This window comes from Denticeps clupeoides, chromosome 12 (genome assembly GCF_900700375.1).
Source record: "Denticeps clupeoides chromosome 12, fDenClu1.1, whole genome shotgun sequence".
NCBI lineage: Eukaryota > Metazoa > Chordata > Actinopteri > Clupeiformes > Denticipitidae > Denticeps > Denticeps clupeoides.
In genome coordinates, this window is record NC_041718.1 from 4,938,373 (window position 1) to 4,961,556 (window position 23,184).

Genomic DNA, 23,184 nt, shown 5'->3' on the forward strand with positions numbered 1-23,184 from the left:
ACCGGGGTGCTGCGGGAGCCAAATGCTCATTTACCGCTAGAGAACAGGTGTGAGGATATTGATTGCGATACGGGCCGTGCTGATAATATAATTCCTCATTGAGCCGTGATCCCACGGCCCTCGGCATCGGCACTAGAGGGCCGCATTATCCGGGATCTGCGCATGTATTATGCATGAGCGGGAGAGGATGGGTTAAAGAGAGCGTTAAGTGAACTCCAAGGGGCTACGGGGGTCGGCTGTTTGCGGCGTTGTAGAGTCGGATTTAATTCGGCCCTCTTGATAGCCGCAGGGGACGAGCCTGTGGAGCTCACGAAACAAAGTGTGAGATGCTTTCCAAAAAAAAAAAACCCAACATATTCCATTAAAGGCCGTGAGCTCGTCTGGCCCATTTTGAAATGCGATCTGAGAGGAGCGTAATCTCATTACCCCTGCATTTGCTTAATCACAAAATCAGAACTAGCGTGGTTAGCGTGACCTGAGTGAGATTAACGGTGACCTGCCATCTGCACAAGGGCTCTACTCACCCCACTTTGGGCGTTGTCCTAATGAACACTTATCAAGCAATATGACTAGATCTGAATGCAACTGAATTAACCTCATCAAGTGGTTCACTTACAAGCAATAAAGTGCTGCCAGGACTAATTGCTCCATGCCAGAGCTGAGCTCCAACACGAAAGACACCAGAATCATTCATGACATAACTAGACGGCAAATGTGATTGGAAGCGGAAACAATGCGCAACAGAAGCCATTTGAGTCAGTTGTCATAGCATCTCCAAACCTGTTGTGAGATGTTCCTGGTCTACAGCGGTCAGGATTAGCAAAAGCGATCCAAGTTAGGAAAGCCGGTGAACTGGTGACAGGGTCATGGGCTGTCAAAACTCATTGATGCATGTGTGGTTCAAATCCAGTAGAGGAAATACTTAAATAGCTGAAAGAAGTTATAGAAAGGTGCACAGTTTCTTCCATATCTAGCAAGTTATTCATGTTTATTGTTGGATATTAGGTCATAAATTCATGAAAATCCAGCATTCCGAAATATCCCATTATCCGCTTTTGTTAGGAAAAAAGGTTTCACGAGGAAGGGCATCCATAACAATTTTGCCAATCTTTGTGTGGACAAGCAGACCGGTTGGTCCGCTGTGACGACCCCTGACAGGAGAAACCGAGCAGCGATGTAGAGATGTCTGGTTACGTAGTCAGTACTTGGTTGGTTCTGAAGCATTGAAATTTTGCATTTTTTTGACAAAAACATGTTCTTACGCACAATATTCCAATTTTCAGAGGTGCATTAGCCACAGGGAAGAAGACGGTTGCTTTTCCCTATTATGTGAGACGCTGCAACACCATGGTTACGGTGTAAAGCTGTGCAATCAGTCTGAAATGTAGGAATGCTGGACCAGGTCACAACAAATAATGAGAGCTGCACGAGTTTGGGGGGGATTACAACAACAATATCTGATAACATGATGTATTGTCGTCCATTTGTTTGCTTCTGTTGAGCATGTCAAATATTGATCCAGTTACTGGGCACGTTCACTAGCGCTGGCTTTGTACAGCTGTTCCACTGTGTGGGAATGTTCCAGCACTTGACACGCACATGCACACCCACAAAAAAAGTTTTCAATTATTGGGCATATTTAGTCGGGATACTATGCAGCCAGAGGCCATTCGAATTAATTGGTTTATGGGGGTGTAGTTGCTCGATTGAGTGGAGCCCTTTATCAAAAAGTCAACATGATTCCTGGGAAGTGAAACTCGTGCAATGTTTAAAAAAAAAAAAAAATCATGTTTTGGCAAAAGGAAAATAGGTTATGTCCCTCGATAACACTCATAAAAATTCATATATGCTAATAGAAAAGTTCTTTGAAGCCTTCAGACAGAATAAGACTTTACGTTGGTTAAAAAAAAAAATCCCTTCTTTTCCGATAAATGCCTTGCCAAAATGCACTCCAAAATCCTCTCACGTGTTAATATTTTGTAATTGAGGCCCATGTTGTCAAGATGAATAATGGAATTTGTTTCCCGGGCCGCAGGGCTTCAGGGAGTGCCAGACGATGAAGATAATAGAAATCTCCTCCCACTCTACAAGCAGCCACGGCACGTTTTATTCCGCGGCTTTCTGGTTCTTACTGGCCCATTCGCGGGCGCTGAGCGTGCTAAACGTTCGCTCCTTCCGAGCTCCTTCCTGCGCCATCAAATCAGACGACAGGATCTGAGCGTGCAAGAGACACTTGACATTTCCGCTGTTCTCCTTTCGGGCTGAAGGCAGATACAAACTGGTAATTCATGAGGAGCCTAGACACAGTACGGTATTGTGCACTGAGCTGGGGAGAGTGAGGCTTGAAATGTTTTTTGCTGTGTGTCAGTGTTTAACCGCGTTTATTAAAAATATTGTCCAAATTACCACTATTGTCACACACCCGGAACAGCATAATGATCTAATTAACAGTCGTTCACAGTCGATAGTTTGCTAGAGTTGCAGCAGCTAATGGGACGCTTGCGTCACGCAAAAATTCTAGCGCCGCCGCATCTTTTGATCAGCAAGTCTGTTGATTTCCAAGGTGATTCAGGGGGTTTGGGGTAAAGCCAAGTTGCTGAAGGTTTCTGTATGTGCTGGCGAAAGTGGGACACTGAATAAAAAATACATTTAAAAAGCCACCGAAGTCACAGCTTTCCCCCGAAGCAAAGCAACAGTCACTGCCTGGCCTCTCCTCAGATAAGGAAGCAATTACTTTAACTTGGCCTGCCATGACTGGCCCCTAGCTTGCTTATTAGCTTGCATGGCATTGCGCCTCATGAAATACGCGGAGAGCGGCACATTAATACAAAGGAAGCTGGGGGGATCTGGAATTCAGTTCCGTCCCCGGGAATTGCCTGAAGTCACAACAAAAGCACCTGTTTCGTTTCCGCCACGACGCCTTTGTTCGTTCTTTGAAAAAACACAGATGGGCACAGAGCACAAGGATGATCCAGGGTTGTTATAGTGACAGAGAACAAAGTGTGCTGGTCTGGTAGAGCTTTCAGGTAAAGAGCAAAGGGAAGTAGAGAAGAATGGGCCAATTGTTGCACTTAAAAACACAGACTAATTACTTCACTGGTTAAACTCTAAAAAGCCCAGAAAAAAATCTTAAAAAATAGTCATGCCCCACAGTTATATTGTATAATCTGCCAACCTTTAAATGCTACTATTTTTTATTAGACCTACGTCATAATAACATTACGTAATTTTATGATAAATGAAAAAAAAGTGCATTTTAATTTTGTTGAGTTGTCCATGATCTTGCACAACAACAACTGGTTTAAAATTGCTCAAAAGCTTATGAATAGCTACCTAGCTACCTGTGGGGCAGCTACCTGCAGGGCAGTGGTGGCCTAGTGGTTAAGGAAGTGGCCCCGTAATCATAAGGTTACCGTTGTGAATCCTGAGCCGCCAAGGTGCCACTGAGGTGCCCCTGAGCAAAGCGCTGTCCCCACACACTGCTCCCCGGTCACCTGTTATGGCTGCCCACTGCTCACCAAGGGTGATGGGTTAAATACAGAGGACCTACCGAGAAGGTTTGATTAAGTCTCATGCAGAACATTGCATGAGGATAAAATAGATGCTACAGATACCAGTAACAGCCCAGTAACATTCAGGGAACACTATGGTGGAGATCAATTGGGGGTGTCATAAATGTCCAATGCACATATGGGAGATGTCCCCTGTTGGTTGGGGTCGTAGTTAGCCAGTGATTTGCATTTCTCAATTAACATCAATCATTTTACAGTGTATAATGTGACTGTTGCATGTGATTCATTATGTATAACTGAGTGCAAACAATGAACACAATCAATTAATTGATAAACCACTGCTGTCCAGAGTTGACCCAGGATGGAGCTCTAAAAATCTGGATAAAAAAGTATCTAATTGAAAGCAAACATTTATTGACCAAATTATTTATCAATTGGTATGAGGATATGTTGCATAAAGAATTTTTTGCATGTTTTGTAACTGGCCTGAAGTTCCTTGGGAATTTTTTTTTTTTTTGGCATTCTGAAAATACGCTGTTTTCCACGAAGCTGGGATCTGCCACTGGGCCACTCTGTACTATGTTGTGACATGGGAACCCCAATAAAAAGTGTTAAGAGCCAGAGGCATTAGCATTTTGGAAGCAGCTGAATGAACATGTTTGTTCCTCTTCCTGTACCACCCTGAAAGACTCCATTAAACGGAGGTTTAGAGATCGCTCTGCTTCGGTCATATTAACGTTGGGGCCGCTATAGGAGAGAAAGTTTGACAGTAAAAGTACGTTTTCCCTGGTGACTTTTTTCCCCTCTAATTGACTGAGTTACGCACTCCTCCCTTTTCCATCATTCAGTGAAGTTCCCCGGGAGATTATTCAAAGTTCCCTAGATACAGGGCTATGAGGGATATGAGGGTGAAATAACTTTTTTTTCTTCTCCCCCTCACAAACAGACTCACAAATCCATTACCTGGAAATGCTCTGAATGCAAATGGTCTGCAGCTTTTCTGCAGGAGAGCTGTGAGGCAAGTGGGGCTCTAGTAAAACCTGTTGACAGTGAAGGGCTTATATGTGAAAATAATTGGGAGATCCATACTGAGGATAAGGAACTGGAACCCTTAGATAGGAACATGTAGAAAACATAAATGGGGCCATTTTTTAATAGGGGCCAGAGTTTGAACAGGTTTGAAAATTCATAGCCACCCACGATTGAAAGCAACCTGTTGCAACCTGTTACATTTTCTCAACTTATGACTTTAATCACCTCAGATGTTTGTTTCATAATTACACAGAAACAATCCAATGCAATTTAATTGGCTGCAAGTGTTATGTGAAACAAAAAAAAATGCCATTACTTATATACCTCTCCAATGTTCTACCAGACAGAAACACAGGAGGACTGCTGGGAGCAGGCACATCATTGGCCACATCACAATATTTCTTATTTTTATCTCTCAAATCTGGCAAACTCATGCCTGACCCCACTAACAAACAGCCACTGAATGCAGCATGTCGTGCATGTACAATGAATCTGGTAACACATCCCAGACAACAAGAATCTTTGGAATGCATTCATGAGAAAAGCTTCTGATCCAGCTGTAGGGGACGTACACTTTCAGCAGGCAAGCCAGATTGAGGCTGCAGCATGAAACTGCTTTGCAGAATGGCATTACCAAAATGTCTAATGGTGTAGTGGGAAGGTCTTTCCCAGTTACTGGATTATTGTAACTGATCTGTGTGTAGGTGTGGGCCTCGGTGTGTAGAAGGAACAGATTTGATAATGAATTTGGATATAATTTTACGGAAGGCAAATTACTAAACTTTTGGGGTCAATTGGACCATAATTTGCATTGCCGTCATCATTTTCCTTAATGATAAAATTTGTATCAGACAGACAGAAACAGTGTTGCATTCCGAGTACTGAAGTGATCCTTATTCGCAAAGTTTAACTGAGATGGAGAAGATGAAAAAAATTCACCCCACTGAGGGTGAATTCAAAATGAATTCTCCCCCTCTGCAACCCTTCCTGACATTCATTTGAACTTCAATCTAAAGCCCTCTCGCTGTTCAAACAGCCGCTGTTATATGTTTTAATCATTTTTTTAAGGGCCTTTGTAATAGACCGACGAGTATCCCTGTCCACTGTTACAGGCACTAATGAAATTTGCCATTGATCGCAAACTCGGGCCCACGCTGTGCACACAGCAGGGCCACTGGTCAGTCCGGGCCATGAGCTAGACCCCAGTCCATCTCACTTTCATCCTGAGGGAGATCAAAGCTGCCTGTGGTCGGAAACACTTGGTTCTGTTGTCTGTAAATCGCACATGACATCTCTGCAACAGTAAAAAAAAAAGTGCTGGTGTAAGATCTTGCTGATGGTCGTCTCGGGCTACGTGCACTTGCCATTACAGCTGGCTGTGCTCCATTAGGCATTAGGTTTATTGTGCTCTTTAAGGAGCCAACAGTCATTCAATCAATCAGTATGTTATTAAGCATGAGCGAGAAAGAGCCGTAAAAGGTTTCTTACTTTGCATTGCATTATACTGGCTTGGTTCCCTCTCGCCATAAGCAGATTAAAGAGAGATCCAGAGGGGTCCCAGATCTATAACTCTGCAGAAAAGCATTTGGTGAAGTGGTGAGCCCTCCCACCCGATATCTATGCCCTGCACATCCCCTCCCGGCAAATAATCCAAGGTCATTAATGCATTCACGCATCATGTTAGACCTCCTGCCTCTACTTCAGGAGCAATTCAATTATTGAGATAGACCTTCAGATGGAGAATATAAGACCGAGACATCCACCTGCGGTGGAGAGAACATTCTGGGCCCAAGCTGGAGGTGCTGTTTCTCCACAGATAAGAGGGAGGCGGAAATGAGAAAATGCCACCAGCTCTCCACAGGCCAAGAGAGATGAACGTAGCCTCCAGTCAGCGAACGCCCATGGGGCTTCAACTGAGTGCAACCACCATGCCAGGCGTTTCATTTTTTAATGAGATTACACAAAAAAACAGCAGTCGAGAATCAAAGCACTGGCTCCAGTCACAAGGCGACCTTGTTGCTTACGACCAAACGGCCCTTAACAGATAAAATTATTGATCCGCATCAGGTAGGTAAGGCCAAGAAGGGCCAGGCTAATTATAATTAATGTGTCTCCCCATCATGAAAATAACCACCGGCCAGAGCTATGAATGATTCATTAACCGTCAGAGGTGAGCCGCTCACTGACGGTTTGAGAAAAAAAAAAACATTGCTCACATTAAGAAGAATGGTCGCTGGTGATTTTATGATGCTCCCATAATTTAGGCACCGTTGCTAGGCACGCTTCATGCATTATACACATGCAACAAAGAAAAATAATTGTGTCTTTCTTATTTCAAAACCTCATAATGTTCTGATTTATCAGATTTGAAGGCATAGAGCAGCCTATTTGATGCAGTGATATCAATTTTTCTTATCTGCTTGCTCAGGCTGTAGTATGATCTTATGAATACAGAAAGATGAATGAATGCATTGGCTGCATAGTTTCTATTTCAGAGACCCCAGCTGCACGGGGTGAGAACAATGGGAAGCCCTGGCGACTATCATCCTATCTCAGTGAATTCGATATAATACAGTCCGTCGCCAAACAATACCCTCACAAGCTGAATATTAAACCAGCGCACTGTGTTTAATACAAGAAGCACTCCGATGTCCAGCTTCTCTGGAGCTGCAAGTGTTAATGGAGTAGGTATTGATTCTCAGACTGCCCATTTGATGTGAGGGGGGTTGGCTGGTATTGGTATTGGGAATCGTGCAAAGCACAATGACTGCAGGCTCTCCAATGAACTGCACGTTTCAAGAGAAAGAGAGAGAGAAAAAAAATCTATATCCACCCATCACCGCTTCAGAGACAGACGTTCCAAAGGGTGCGTTTGAAGCCTGCTCAGTTCTTTTGAAATTAAGATGATTAATGAGTGTTGTCTTCAAAACGTATTGATCTCAAAGCGTTCCTTTTGCGAGGCTCCTTGGATCCAGCGTAGGTGATGCGTCACGATTTTAATGAAATTTGCGCTCGTTACTTTCACATTCTGTGTCCGCGGTGCAAGAGTTCACTTCTGATGGACAATGGGCTATACATCATCATTACACCACATGTTGAATAATGAAGCAGCGCTCAACAGCATCTGATGCCCCATGGCTATGGAGAAGATATGCAAGCTTTCGCTAAACCTCCAAACACATTTCAGTCTTTCCATGAAGCTCATCAAAACCTTGACTACTGCTTTTCTGTCAGACATATGTACATATTTGTGATATTTAAATTTATTATTCATGGTGACAGGAACATTACTATACTTTAGAAATGTATAATTAGGAGTCGAGGGAAAGCTCAAATGTGAACATCTCCAGCAGCCCATCCCCCACCAAATCAAATCAAACCAAACCAAACCGAATGTAGCCTACAGCTCCGTCCTCTCCTCCTCAGTTCAATTTTTAATACTGAAAACTGTAAACAGCCCATCCTCTACTCACCATAAATGAAGATAAATGAGCACTAAAGCTCCAATTAGATGCCTGGAGGGAGGCTGGGGCTGCTGAGAGAGGACATTAACTCCAACGCCGCTGCGGCAGAGTGGGGGGTTTTCTGGACAGAAATGGTCGCTAGGCATTCAGACAGGCTGCTGAGCCAACGGACAGGTCCGGTGGCAATTAATATTGTCTCCTGTGCACACGTTGGTCTCCAACAAGGCAAGCAGGGGGAAAAAAAAAGCAGAGCCCAGCAGGTTATGTCTCAGGCGCTCTAATGATGGCTATTTGGTGTGTTGATACTGGCTACCATGTTCCATGTTTGGTATGGTGACCAAAACCCCCTACTTCAGGCTCTTGGTGTTGCTGATGGGGCTGTCTGTCTTCATTCACCGTGCCAGCAGAGAGGATCTTCTGGGTTTTGTCGTGCGTGAAGCGGCTGGGGTGGGGTACGTGTTGACTGAGCGATTTTTCGAGGAACTCCACCCCCCTCTATCAAGATTCCCGCTGGCGGTGCCCCGTGGTTTTCATGTGGCCAGAGCAGTGAGAATCCAGCTGTGATGGCAAAAATACCAGAATCACCCATAAATCATGAATGTGGGCCAATTTTTTTTCTTGAATTCCAAGCAGAATACATGTACCGCCATTGCCATTGTATATATTAAATATTGTGAAAAGGGGTATTGTGTGCATAATTTACTCAGAACGTCTTATATTAGGGCCAGATAAATGAAGACCCTTTATATGATTGCAATTTGCATGTAATGAATATACGTCTTTGAAGGTTAACTTTTTTTTTACATTTTGAGTTCGACAGCATTACATTACATTTACATCTACAGCATTTATCAGACGCCCTTATCCAGAGCACCTTCCAATCAGTAGTTACAGGGACAGTCCCCCCCGGAGACACTCAGGGTTAAGTGTCTTGCTCAGGGACACAATGGTAGTAAGTGGGATTTGAACCTGGGGCTTCTGGTTCACAGGCGAGTGTGTTACCCAACACAAATTTTTTGTAAGATTTCCATTCTTTGTAAGACATCTACTCTTTATTAATCCTCAGCAAGGACAGTTTACTTATTGCTAGCACACATAACAATGAGCTAGCTGAATATTATGGGTGCCTGTACTCTTATACTCAGTGTGAGACACTGGGTTTCAGATTTCAGTCATACTCCTTGTTAAAAAAGAATTTAAAATATCCGAAATCAACGCGAATTCAGCTCAACAGTCCTCACCGGGCTAAAGTGAAGGTGTGTCTCACCCGCCCCCATTAATCAGTTGAAAATTCCCATCACAAACATTGCTTTTGTAGCCGACACAGTGGCACCCGCGGCAGCCTGCACAGGGAAACGGATCGTCCCCGGGTCCCTGCTGAAGTGGAAACAGCCCCTTTAGCATGCTGCGCTAGCAGCCTAGAAGCAACGCCTCACTTGGCTGGGCCGGGGCAGGTGGACGTGACTTCACTGGCAATGTTCGGATCCTCCTGCCGGCATCTGTCTATCTGTAGGCATCACCCAAATCCGTATCTATTATTTACAGTGCGGCCAAGGAGAAATGAGAGATGAAAGCGTGTTTTTTTCAACAGCTGCACTGCTCAGTGAGAGCATTTGGTTGCGAGATCTTTACACGCGATAGAAAACCATCGCCGGAAAAATAACTGTTAATTACATACGACATTTTGGCCAGGCCATTAATAATGGTCTCCATGATGCGCTGGAACACTGACATGACGTGGTTTTCTCACTCTGTCATGAGTTATTACACCTGACATCACAGCAGACACATATAACTTATTCTTGCGAGTGTATCTTCCATGGATAGACCATGCTAATAATACATATTGCTAACAAGCTAACACAAGGTGGACTGTGAGGTGGATCATTGTCCTCTGGCCCTGAACTGAACTGAAACATCTCTGGATGTTTAAGCATTTATGGCCGTAAACAGAGCTTTCGCTTTTCCGGCTCACAGTTGTAAGGTACATCTGATAAACCTTCAGTAGACATGAATTTTAAATTTGATCCTCGATTCTGTCTGAATAGTGTGGTAAACTGGCTCTGAGTCTGAGACATGTTTGCATCATTATCTTGTACTTTACTGTACAGTGCCAAGAGAGAGTATATTGAGTTAAATAGGGCCGCACAGTGGAGAGTTATGTGTAGTTATGTTCAAGGGGGTTCGTGGCTGAGCTGGCACTCGGGACCTGAGCCCCAAAATCCTCTGGCGCCGCAGGTGGCACGGTTAGGGGGCAGCCAGGGCACCGTGCCTGCATCTCGACGGTTCTCGGTGGTCCCGTAATGTCATTAGATACGGAACACTAGGGGTTATAGGTGGGGGCTTTGAGGTGAGGTCAGGGCGGCGCCCCCCCCCTCCCAGAGACTGCACGTGAGCCGCACGTGTTTGCTCTCTCCCACTGGTTGCCGACTGAGTGCGTTATCTGCCGATGCCTTCTAGCCAGCACGGTTTCCCCTGAATGCTAATTCTGTGGATTTACCCCCGTGTGAAGAACATTCTTGATTCCCGTGTCGCTCACTGGCTCTCACGACCCCGCAATCTTGCTGAGAATACAGCATGTGTGCCAGCACCTCACAGCCCAAGTCCCCAGGTGACACCGGTTGCCAGTGGTAACCATTTTAGCTTAAACCAAAGGAAAACAGCAGGAATAAGAAGCAAAACTGCCTTTTTTTTGTCACCGTGCGGAATGCAGGCGGCTAGCTGCCACCAGGCTAATGCAATGCGGTGGCTGTCAGTCGCAGCCGATGGCCCGTGTCAGTGCTGGGGGGCCAAGATAGGATTTTGTTATCTGATGGACATCTCAGCTTTTCGGTTGTTCTGATACCAGCAATTCTGCTAAAGTGAAGCCTACGTGGAGGCGGCCGCTGGTAAACACCGATTCCAGAGCGGCGTGACTGGCAGTGTAGAAAAGCGGCCGCACCCGGTGCACTTACAGTTTCACAATCTTCCATTTTAATGCAGCGCAAATGTTTTGAGAAACACGACAATGACTGTCAATCATGGCCGGCTGCAGTTCAAACATTCTTATTCAGACAGCTATTGTCCCCAACGTGACACAATCAAGAATTCAAGTTGCTTGCAAGTAGAAGAAGAAGGAAAAAAACGGTTTTATTATGGTGGGTCTCAGTCACACAAAGGGAACAATGCCTCAGAACCTTTCGAGGGGCAAATTGGCTGCCATGTTCTAGGCTTGAGTCACGCGATGCAGCCCTTCCCTGCCGCTTTTGTACTGAATGTGGCATGTCCTCACTTTGAGGCTCAGCTTGAAGCCGAAGGGGTCAACGGAATTGGAGGAGCATTGGCTGGTTTCTTCCAGACAGGAGCACGCTCTCCTCAGCCTGGTGCAATCCTCTCTCGGATGTCAGACATCAAAGGGGGCTTTATCTACAGGAACATCTATTGTTTATTGATTTTGTGTGGTGTACAACCTGAAGTCTCACTGCAGAGGAATATATATATACAGTACAGGCCAAAAGTTTGGTCACACCTTCTCATTCAATGTGTTTTCTTTATTTTCATGACCATTTACGTTGGTAGATTCTCACTGAAGGCATCAAAACTATGAATGAACACATGTGGAGTTATGTACTTAACAAAAAAAGGTGAAATAACTGAAAACATGTTTTATATTCTAGTTTCTTCTAAATAGCTGCCCTTTGCTCTGATTACTGCTTTGTACACTCTTGGCATTCTCTCGATGAGCTTCAAGAGGTCGTCACCTCAAATGGTTCTCCAACAGTCTTGAAGGAGTTCCCAGAGGTGTTCAGCACATGTTGGCCCCTTTGCCTTCACTCTGCGGTGTGTGTATATGTGTGTGTGTGTGTGTGTGAGTGTGTGTGTGTGTATATATATACTAGTATGGTATTCTGATAACTTGTCATCCCTATTTTGGCACAATTTGTTTGTGTTTTGTTGCCAAAGTCATTGGCTAGAATAAAACTTTTAGGATTCACTTCCCTCGATAAATGCAGACCATTTTTCGGGGAATGTTTTAAATAGTTCACTCATTTCTCTCTAGGGCTGACGAGATCAGAAAATGTGCCAGATCATTTGCCACACGCGGATGCTTCTCTGTCACCTGCTTTTGACTCAACGGAACCCAAAGGGCATGTGTAATTACAAGTAATGGCATCATGGGGAAACTGAAGATAAAGCTGTTTGTTTACCCTTCCAAGGCATCACATCTTTCCCAGTCATTTTCACGATCATTTAATGCAACAAACCAGAAACGTACATTGGAATTAATTTTTCATTAAAACAGTGGCTGTATTTCCTTGACTGATCTCACCTCATATTAGTCATTTCTAATCTATTTGCAGGTTAATGCAAATGCGATTACTGTTGGGATGAACAGACCGCCCCTGATGGACTTGTTGTTCCTGTGTAGGCTCCAGCTTTGACATAGGATTAACAGGTTTAGAAAATGGATGGATGAACATCATGCATGCAAATCTACCACATGTTTAGGATTTAAATATTAAGGAAGTACACTTGTGTATTAAGAGACACTTACATGACTAGAATGTGTTCAGGCCATAAGGAGTGTACTTAGGACTTAGAAGAGCCTTACAAATGCAATAAATGAATGTGGCTGGTGTCACGATCCTGACTTTTTCTGAGTACTCTTGTTCGCATTCCGGGCCGAAGCTTCATGTTTATTGTGCGTGTTCTTAATTTCCTGCTTGCGTTCCTGATTGTGTGCTCCTGCTGTCATGTGTATAAATGCGTCTAGCCCACATCCGGTCATTGCATTTTTATCCTTTTCTGTGTGTTGATGTCCATGTACCATGCTGTAATTAAATCACTTGTCCGTGAAAAGTCGAGTGATTGCGTCCATTTTTCCCTGCCCTGATGGATCCCTGACCAGCTGGATGAGACATCAGTTAGATTTAGATATTTTAAAATATGCATAGTGCTCGAGACTAGGAGTTAAATTAATTTGAGTTTTTGGGTTTAAGTTTAAAGACTTTGGCATTGCACAATCATACTTACAAAATTGAGGTGCAATATATCTATAAAAATACAATCTGTACCAGAGTGTGCAAAACAAGTGGAATGAGTGAGTTAGTGTACTGGTGCGAGATTGTACTATAATGTAAAGTAGTGGCAGCAGAGCAGATACAGTGTGTATGTTGCAGTTTATGAGTTTGGGAAGGAAGGTATGCAACATTCTCTGGCCCTGGATCCCTTCACTTCTATTTTAAGCCCTGTCATGAAAATTCTGGGGGAAAGTCAGCTCCACGTTAGTCACCTCTGCACAGTGTTCTGGGCAACCTGCAGCAGACTGATTAGGTAATGCAATTAAACTGCATTCACCATGGAGATTACCTCAACCTATGCCCCGTTATCTGACAATTTGAAGTTAAAATAAAGCAATGGAACAACAGAAAAATTTGGCATAAACCCTTTGTTGGGTGACCCAAATGATGTAATGATGCTGTCGACTGTGTGCAGCTTTGTCCATTCATCTATGAAAACAGGTCCAAACATGTTTTTAACCTAGAGTGCAATACTGCTTAGAATTAGAAACACCGATGGATGACACACTCTTAACCAAATATAGGCTCAAAGGTTTCAGCGAAGATGTTTCTGATAGTTAAAAATGCTAAAGAAAGCGGATGGGTGGCATGATAGAAAGGTGTCAACACACACAGTACATCACAGCTTCTGGAACGGTTTGAGGACCTTGAGATCAAGGTGTTGATATAACCATCATATTCCCCAGCTGATTGAGCATCTGTGCCAGTACCATCTGAGGCCATCCCCCTTAACTTTGTTGCAAGTTGTTTGACGCCAGATATCACTGCACACACTGAGAGGGATACTGAAGTCCATGCCTTAACACATCAGGGCCAGTAAGGCTGCACAAGCATAACCTACACAGTATAAGTCAAGTGGTGTTAATGTTGTGGCTGGTGCCCACGTGCAGCAGATGAAGCCATCATCATGCTGAAGGCACCGCTCTAATGTACATAGTAATGTTCCATCATTTGATAAATGTGACGTCTCTGTACCCTCTGCAGTTTTTCATTTTCTGCATGATTATGAATGAATACACCACTGATGTATCGGTCGTATTTTTGTGTTTATTTATTTATTTATTTATTGATTGATTTTGTAATGAGAAATGCCCTCCTGACTTCTTTTTAGATTAAACATTCCACAGTTAAGGACAAAATCCTTGCGCTCCCCCCCCAAAAAAAATCACATTTTAAAGCTTATCCTTTAATGGGTGAATCGTGTAGCAGCTATAGAAGATTTAAGGGGAGATCTAAAGCAATCTTATTCTTCCATTCCACTTCCCGTGTTCCAGAAATATTACTGATTTCATGTTTGACGTTACAGAAACCGCAGACCGAGGGAAATCCTCAAATACGCACATTAAAGTGGAGTATTCCCCGGGAGTCCTGCCAGACGCCATCAAACACCATCCACATTTAGACAGCCCCAGCACTCCCGTCAGCAAAGCCCAGGGCATTGCGGGAGGCAAAAGCCCCGATCAAACCATTCGGCCTTAAAAAACAAAAATAGGCCAAGTGAGGAATCTGGACGTGTTCCAGAAACAATTCAATAAAAAATGGGGGCGTGTCGAGGAGATGGTCCCCATCCGCACACTTTCGGCAGGCTGGCAGTGCTCTCGCAGCGATTTGCGATTTCTATCAGGGCAAACATTAAGAATTAGGGTGTCGCTGCACTCACTGGCAATTTCCACAAGACACCTCCGGCGATGCCAAGGACAGACACAAAGAGCTTGGTCTCCAACCCAGAGCGCCACTAAATGACCTTGAAGATTTTCCAAATGTTGGTCACATTGCCAGAGCCAGCGGCTTTCATTCCGAGGCAGAGGAATGAAACGATCCAGCGGACAAACTACTAATGATCACTGATGCTATCATTATATTTACTTGGGCGAAAGTGTGTTTTTGGAGACATTTATCAGAACGGTGGCTTGCAGTGCCAATGGTATGTGCCTCAGCAAAAAAAAATATATACATAAAAAAATCACACTAGTCCCTGCATTTGGCCAGAACCCACTTAGCATGCCGACCCCGGCCTCGTGCTCTAATCGCCGCTGATCGGTGTGCTGATTCTCCGTCTGGGGATGAGCGTGACTGATTCGGGTTGCATCGTGGCTAGTAAACAGACCCTTCCAGCGAGCGGAGTCGGTCCAGCTTCTCGCAGGGTGCATGCGCAGGAGGGGCTGGTGGGTGTAATGATGTCCCGGGGGAGGGGCCTGCGCCAGGCCCACAGCTGGTTGGGCCTCAATTAGAGACATTATGCGGCCACTCTTGCAGAGGAATGGGGCTTTTATAGCGGACATTCCTCGCATTTAACACACGGTGAGGTCTCATTAAGCGTTGCTGTGGGATCGTAGTGAAGAAACTGAGCTTGCGAACAAACATCAATGCTCTGCTGCGCATACTGCGGGCGAACACCAAGTATTCATGTTCTTGGCAGTTTGGCAGCAGAATTCGTTGCATTAAAATGATGACCTTGAATTGAAACCCGAACCTAGAACGGTGTCAGTTCATCAGCATTCACGCCCATGCGCTCAGAGCCCCATTGCTTTTTAGAATGGCGGCATGACCTCACACACACTGTGACACACAATTTAAATGTAATTTTATTATCTGTCATGAGGTGGAAGAGGGGAAAAAAGTAATTATGGTGCAGCCCTAATCAACGGACAAGTTCACAGCGGGTGGTGCAACAGCATAAACCTGGCATGTTGATGAATAAGTAGCAGTTATTCCAGACATATGGGCGCGATCGGGTCATTTGGGAACGATACACTGCTGTTTACACTGCAAACGCTTTGGAGAAAAGGAGGTTCCTGCATGTTTCATTTCACGTCTTCAGATACAATGAGTCTTTTCACGGCCATGAACTCCTAGGTCCCCATGGCTGTCACATTTATCCTCCTTCACCCATTGTACGGTGTCCCTACAACCTTGCCCATGAGGCCCAGTAGGCATAATGTGTCCCCTAAAAACAAGTATATCCTCAAGCCTTACTATGGAATGGCTAGACATTTTCCACTGCATTCAGCACTGAGAACCAACACTGTCCCTCTCACTGGCTGGAGATGATTTGCTTAACATATTCTGCAATAATTCTTAAATACAACGTCCCTCAGATTTATGGATGTGGTGTCAACACACAAGGACATCTTATTTAAATTATTGGGGCTGATTTTAAGTATGCTGTATAAGGGTGGTAGTAGCCTAGTGGGTAACACACTCGCCTATGAACCAGAAGACCCGGGTTCGAATCCCCCTTACTACCATTGTGTCCCTGAGCAAGACACTTAACCCTAAGTTGTCCCTGTAACTACTGATTGGAAGTCGCTCTGGATAAGGGCGTCTGATAAATGCTGTAAATGTATAACCTATATATGGTGAAGCATGGTGCATTTTTTTTAAATATGCATCGTGTTTTTAGGTTTAAGTGTAACATTACACTCATTTACATGCCTCAATCGAAAGCTGTGACGTCATTAGCTCAAACCTAAACTTAATAGATGCAGCCCGGGAGACTTGCGGCTGGCGCTGATATCAGCATCTGTACACGCTTTATGCAGCATTATGCAGTGACTCACCAGGGTCAGTCTGCATCCGAATGGCCGCAGTTGAACCGTGACTCAGCCTACTCATGGTACGGACGCCTGAAACGAGCTCTTTCCGGTAAAATTACACGCAGCTCATTTACTCCATAATAAACACAATCTATAGCCTAGGTATAAATGATTTAAGGTACGGCCATAAGGCAAGTGGCTTACCCCTACTGAGGAAGACAGAAGGACAAATTAGATCATATGTGCCCCCTCATTAACCCCCTATTAACATGGCAACCGATCTAATCATTATCATATTATTATCTTTTGAATATTTAATACAATGCAAATGGTTATGATTATGAAGTTAGAGCTTTTCATTTAATTAATGTTTGTCTTGCGGATGGTGCACCGAACACATGTACATATGATGCCAATTGTAGGGACAATAAATCATATTCATGGACTGTGAATACATGGACTGTGCCTGCTGGGATAACGGTATAGCCAAGGGACACAATGGCTGTAGCATGGTGATTTTTTTCATTTGTTTTATTAATTTTTGCATTTGTTTATTTAATACAAGAAGGTTCTGACTATAATGACTTTTTGTTGCCTTGCTGGTAGGGGCAAAAGCTCATTGGCCATTTCATTTGTACCCCATTTATTTAGTAGCCTGTTGCAAATGCTGCCGCTTGGCTGAGCAGGAGAGCAGACATATAGGCCAGAAAAGAGGTTTGGGGGAATTGCCCTGAGGCCATCTGCTTATTTGAAGAAAAAAAAATTATATAAATTCAACAAGTTCCCTGAAAAAGGGTAATTTTGCATCCGCGACCATAAATCTGTGGTATATTACAAAACATGGAACAAATAGCCAGGGGCCATTTTCAGGCATAGATACAAGATAGGAGAGTATTGCCCACTCTTGTGCAAAAATAGTCCGGTATCTACACGTCCATAAAATAACGTGGATGCCTAAGCCTGCGCCTGGGCTATAGGAGAGGCTTCACTGAACAAATCTTCACGCTGCGTCCTTGCCAGAACACTCTGGAGAAAGCGCCCCTGAACACGCGTGATAACATTGACCTCCCTTTCAGGTTTGTCCTTTAGTGTTACCTTTGCAGATTAATTGTCCGTGCAGCGCAGGCGGCAATTGATCATGTTCAGCCAGTGGCCCCGCTAAATAAGATATGAAGGTGAGTTCCCGGCAATCACGGCCCCCAAATCATTTCATTTTCGTCACTCTTTTCCTGTCGCGGACTGCTGAATGGACAGAATGTCTTCCTTCCAGCCTTAATACGTATATTCAAAGCGGAGTGGAACAGGTCTGCCTCCCACCCCGAAAAGGTTTTTTTTCTCCTGCAACCAAACATCACCAAACCACACATGGCCCCACGTCAGTAGCAGTCACTGGAATCTGAGGGGGGGGGGGTCCAGGTAGAGCCGTGCCCCTTTGAACTCCCCCTTCAGCCGTGAACATCACTATAATTGACTGTGCCGGTGAAGCCATGCTTGAAGCGCAATTAAATTCGGGATGCCGTAGTGTGTCAGGCATCAAACGCACTCCACCGGAGTCGAGCCGCTTCAGAGAAATTGGCTTCCATTCGCCGATGAGCTGCCACGGCTGCCTTCAGTGCATCGATATCAGGATATATGCTTGTTGAGCCCTATTGATACGCCGATTCATTTTAACTGGATTTATTGGCAACACTTGCAAGCTGGTGAATAAAAGGTTCGAGACTTCATTTTGGTAAAATGCTACCAAATTGCTATGACGTCGGTGCAATTACATGAAATTTTTATTCCTATCTCTGAACTATGTGTGTTCTGGACAGCAGAAACGAGGGGAGGTCATTTAGCTTCATCAAGAAACACACAACTAGCAAGTGGTTCCCTCTTCATTTATTAATTCAAATTCAGTTTCAAATTCAGTCATACACAATAAAGTGAAGTGATTGTGATCCACAGCAGCACAGCACACGGTGCACACAGTGAAATTTGTCCTCTGCATTTAACCCATCACCCTGAGTGAGCAGTGGGCAGCCATGACAGGCGCCCGAGGAGCAGTGTGTTGGGACGGTGCTATGCTCAGTGGCACCTTGGCGGATCAGGATTCGAACCGGCAACCTTCTGATTACAGGGCCGCTTCCTTAACCGCTAGGCCACCACTGCCCCACAACACGGTATGTTATGCAGTGAAATGCTTTAGTTTATGTACATCCAGAGGACGTCGTACCCTACCTTACTGAACAAGCCCCACGTTTAGCACCTAGTCTGAAAATTGTATGCATGAATGATTTTTTATGAGAAATTATTGTTATATATAATGTATATATACATATTTCTGTGGACTACACTGTGACCCCAGACCAAATATTCAGAACTGCTGCATAATTCGCCCGCATAAATACACTAGAAGACGCGCTACAAGTAGGTCAACAAGAGCCTGTCAATGACATTTCACCCCTGCATTCAATCACTCCTACATCTGTGTTCCCCCTCTCGCGAGAAAAATTGGATTTACGTGCTCCTATGGCTTTTGCCTCCGCAAAGCCGTATCTTTCCATTATTTTTCCAAAGGTCGCTCGCTATCCGACCATCAGAAATCCTCCAGCTCTCTTTTTTTTTCTCTGAATAGAACGATTCTTCCTCAGAAGGTGCGCTCCACGTATGTGATGAGCACTGCAAGCGAATGGAAATGAGATTTCGCTGTATTCGTTTTTCTCTTCTTCTTTTTTTTTTTTTTTTTGGAGGTCACGTGTGTTCCTGAAGTGGGTTTCTATGATTGAGCAGGACTCAATCTGGACTCCGCTCACACGGGCAGAAACAGTTCCAGGCCTGCGATGGCCTGGATGACCACTGCGCCAGAAACTTGCCGTCGACCCGACATGACCTCTGATAACATTCCCTTCGGTATATACGGGTGGGATTCCTGCCCAGGCTGCCTCACCGTGAGCCTGTGAACCCCAAGCTTGACCAATTAGCGGGTTACATTCAACTTAGTCCAGGACAGAGAGAAGCTGACCCATTTCCCCCCCCCCAGCCAGAGCTCTAGTGGCCTAGATAGGCAGACTTTGGCAGACGAATGAGCGGCACGAAAGAAGGCCACCAGAGAATCTTACGCCGGATCCCAAGATTAGACGTGTTGTCGTTTTTTCTGGCGTTAATTCTTGAGGTGAAGCTCTACGCTCTACACCGTGTTCCAACCCGGAGAAAATGGTTAGTCTGTTTAGCCCAGGGCAGTTATATCCAGTGTTGGCCTACTGCGTATTCTATAATTGAATGTACGTGTAGAAGGACCCGCCACCGGTAGAACACCGGCACCACCACCCCCACACCGCGCCGTGTAATGAAAACACAGAACTGCAATGGTGTGGTTGATGTGCTCTTATTATATCTTTTTTTTTTTCTTTCCCACGATGTCAAACAAGCAGATCTGCATCTTTTCTTTTTTCAGAACAGAAAAACCAAGCCAATCTGTTGCCCCGGCACTGGCACAGTGTGGAGGGGGGTTCATTTGGTGCAACACGTTCAGTTCCAGGTCCTTTGGTTGGAATTTTGAATGAAGGAGAAATCATCTCAATCCCAAAAAAAATGGTTAAAGATGCACTTTAAAGGTCAAAATGTATTTTTGGATGTGGAGGATATCTCTGGACGGGACCTTAGATAAGGAGAACTCTCCACGGTCGGTCCGGTCCGCTCCGCCCGAGACGGAGCCGCTCCGGAGAAGAGGTTGCTACGCAACGCGGCGCTCCGGAGGCGCCTTCATCACCCCGATCCGAGGTCGCGGGTTCGACGACGGGTAAAAACCATGGGTTAAAAACGCACTACTTTCAACAGGGTAAAAGTTGAGCGGGGAGCGTAAAATAATTACCCGCGCGAACACAAATGCGTTCCCAAATACTGCCTTTTTTAGCACCTAAATGAGAGGTTTTATTTGCTGGTCGAGCTGATATTAAAACGTTGTAATAACGGGTTAAGTGTTAGATAACAAGCCCCCTACCTTGAGCCGTGTAGTTTTCTGGGGTCCCCGCTGCGCAGCTCCGTCCACGAGGAGCACCGACACGGGAGTCGAGCGCTTCTCCCGAGACGCGGCGGTGCGAAATGAAATGGAATAAAATAAATAAAAGAAACGGGGGGACTCCCCCACTACAAAGACGTGTCGAGAGAAAGGACCCGATAGCGGACAATAGTTTTTTTTTTTTCTTTTTTCCTTTTTCTTTCTTTTTCTTTTTTTTTTTTTTACCGCCTCACAAATCCATGGCAACCGAGAAAACGCGACACAAGTTCGGCGCGCGGCGTCCGGGTCACCACACCCCCCAGTGACAGCGACATTACTCGGCGGCGCGCAGAATAGGTAGAAACGTGGTGGGGTTGGGGGGGGAGGGGACGAGAGAGAGAGGAAGAGAGAGAGAGGGAGGGAGGGAGGGGCGATTCAGCACCATCGCTTTTAATAAAATAATAGCAACAGCCACAATCAACAGTAGTAATACGGATTAATAGTTATGCTGAAGCAGTAATCAGACCAAAGAAACAGGAATATAAAACATGTTTTCAGTTATTTCAGTTTTTTTTTTCACCACATAACTCAACATGAGTTCATTCATAGTTTTGATGCCTTCAGTGAGAATCTACCAATGTAAATGGTCATGAAAATAAAGAAAACACATTGAATGAGAAGGTGTGTCCAAACTTTTGTGTCCTGTACTGTATTTTGCTATGTAATTTATTTGGTCATCTGGCATCAGTTTATAATGACATTATTCCGTAACATGACAATGATGTGCGGGGTCACGTAAGGGGTCATCTATCGTCAACTTTTCAGCACCTTAGACAGCATGGCAATTGGGTTTGAGAGATCTTCATTCTACGCCTTGGCTCCCACAGGGCCCACCTTGATTCCAGAGCTTCAGAGCAAACAGAGGCAGAGAGCAAGCAGGACTTTAATCCAGTGAGCATCTGCAAACGAGGGTGGAACCCAGGGCTCTTTATGCACTGGAAATCAATGAGGCAAGTCTCAGACTAAATAAGAATCCAGGAGCGACTTCACAAAACAATGTTCATAAAATTTTATTTTTTCTTTACTGTATACTACATTAAACTTCTTACTTAAAACAATATAATTATATATAGAGAATTTCTCAGCAGGAAGTGGAGGGGTGCTTAACTGATATATATTATCACCGTGGTGGTAGACATGAGGCCAGTAAAATTTATTTATGGTTATTATGGGGAAAAAAAACTAAATTTGCTTTCTCTTGAAATCTCCAATCCAGCTGTTCCTAAGCAACATCATGCAAGCAGGTTTGTCACCCTGGGACTGTAAACAAGCATTAATGATGCCATTAGTTTGTCAAAGGGCCATTATGGTGAGATACTGTCACTCCCAGGATTCCCTTCAGCCAAACCAATTTTTTCTTCCTCAAAACAGTACCAAATACAACATTTTGTTAAAGTGTTTGTAAAAACTGTTAATAAGGTTAATAAACTGTTAATAAGACACACTCACATATACACACACAGGCACTTCTCCCATGGCGAATCTCACTCACAATAAATAATTTCTTTTTCAGTCTCTGTGAATTAAATTTTTTTATTCAATTGCTTATGTTCATCATTCGATGAAGGACAATATGAGCATCACTACTCACCTCATTCTCCTTGCTCTCATATATGGTTTTACTCCTAATGTGTAGTCCTAATGCAATGTAGAATGCATCAGTATTAAATCTAAATAAATCAAAAGTGTCATTATCTGCTTGCGGTTGGCACTTGCTGTCCCTGCTGAAGGAGAAGAACCGACTCAATCAAAACTAATCCAATTTGGGCCAATTTTGCCTTATTGAGCGGCTTACAAGATGACATTTGCGTTGCAGCGGATGTAATTGGAGCCCTTTATGAAGCGCTCTGCGCTCCAAATTGATTTGTTGCCCGTCTGGAGACACCTGTCTCACTTAAGACTCTGTGCTGAGTGCACGAGGAGTTCTGACTGACCGTTCCATGCCCATTACTCAGAAAACAAATTACATCCTGTGATCTGCAGATCTAAACAACAAGAATGGATGTTTCGCCGTCTGGGGATTCCAGAAAAGGGTTTTCCATGGGTCTTCATCTCTAATGTTCATCTGGTGGTGAACTTCAGATGAAAAAAAGCCCCATCCCGATCTTTTTGATTCATTTTTAGATACATTTTGTGCTTGCATTCACTTTTTACACCTGGACACCTATGATGGCGACCTGCGAACGTGTCACTGAGTGGTGTGACTTGTGACTGAATCAGCCTTGTTCCTGTCACACATCCAGCTGTGGCGATAGCGTAAAATGTGGAGGTGCCTCCCGCACACTGAATGGAAAATCTGTAGACTCAAATTGGGCCACACGTGGTGCTAAATTGCTGTTTTCTCTAGCCTCTTCACATCGGCTTTTGTTAATACCTCAAGGTTAAGTAGAACTGACATATTATCCCTGTTTCTTGTGTTTTTTTTTTTTTTTATAATTTTTTACTTAACTGTCCTACCCTTTCTACGTCAATTTGTGATTACCAGAGAATTTGAGGTATTAGCCTGTGTCTTCTTCTGTTTAATTGTTACATTAAACTATT

The 23,184-nt window shown here is 44.3% G+C and overlaps 1 protein-coding gene across 1 annotated transcript in view; it reads right to left on the reverse strand.

Annotated features, from left to right (window-relative positions):
* chl1b (cell adhesion molecule L1-like b) overlaps positions 1-20,915 on the reverse strand; it is a 64,768-nt gene extending 43,853 nt beyond the window's left edge. Inside the window, exon 1 of the mRNA XM_028997799.1 lies at positions 20,587-20,915. The gene's annotated coding sequence lies outside the window, so the exon portion shown is untranslated. The remainder of the gene's footprint in view (positions 1-20,586) is intronic.
* Positions 20,916-23,184: the final 2,269 nt, after the last annotated feature.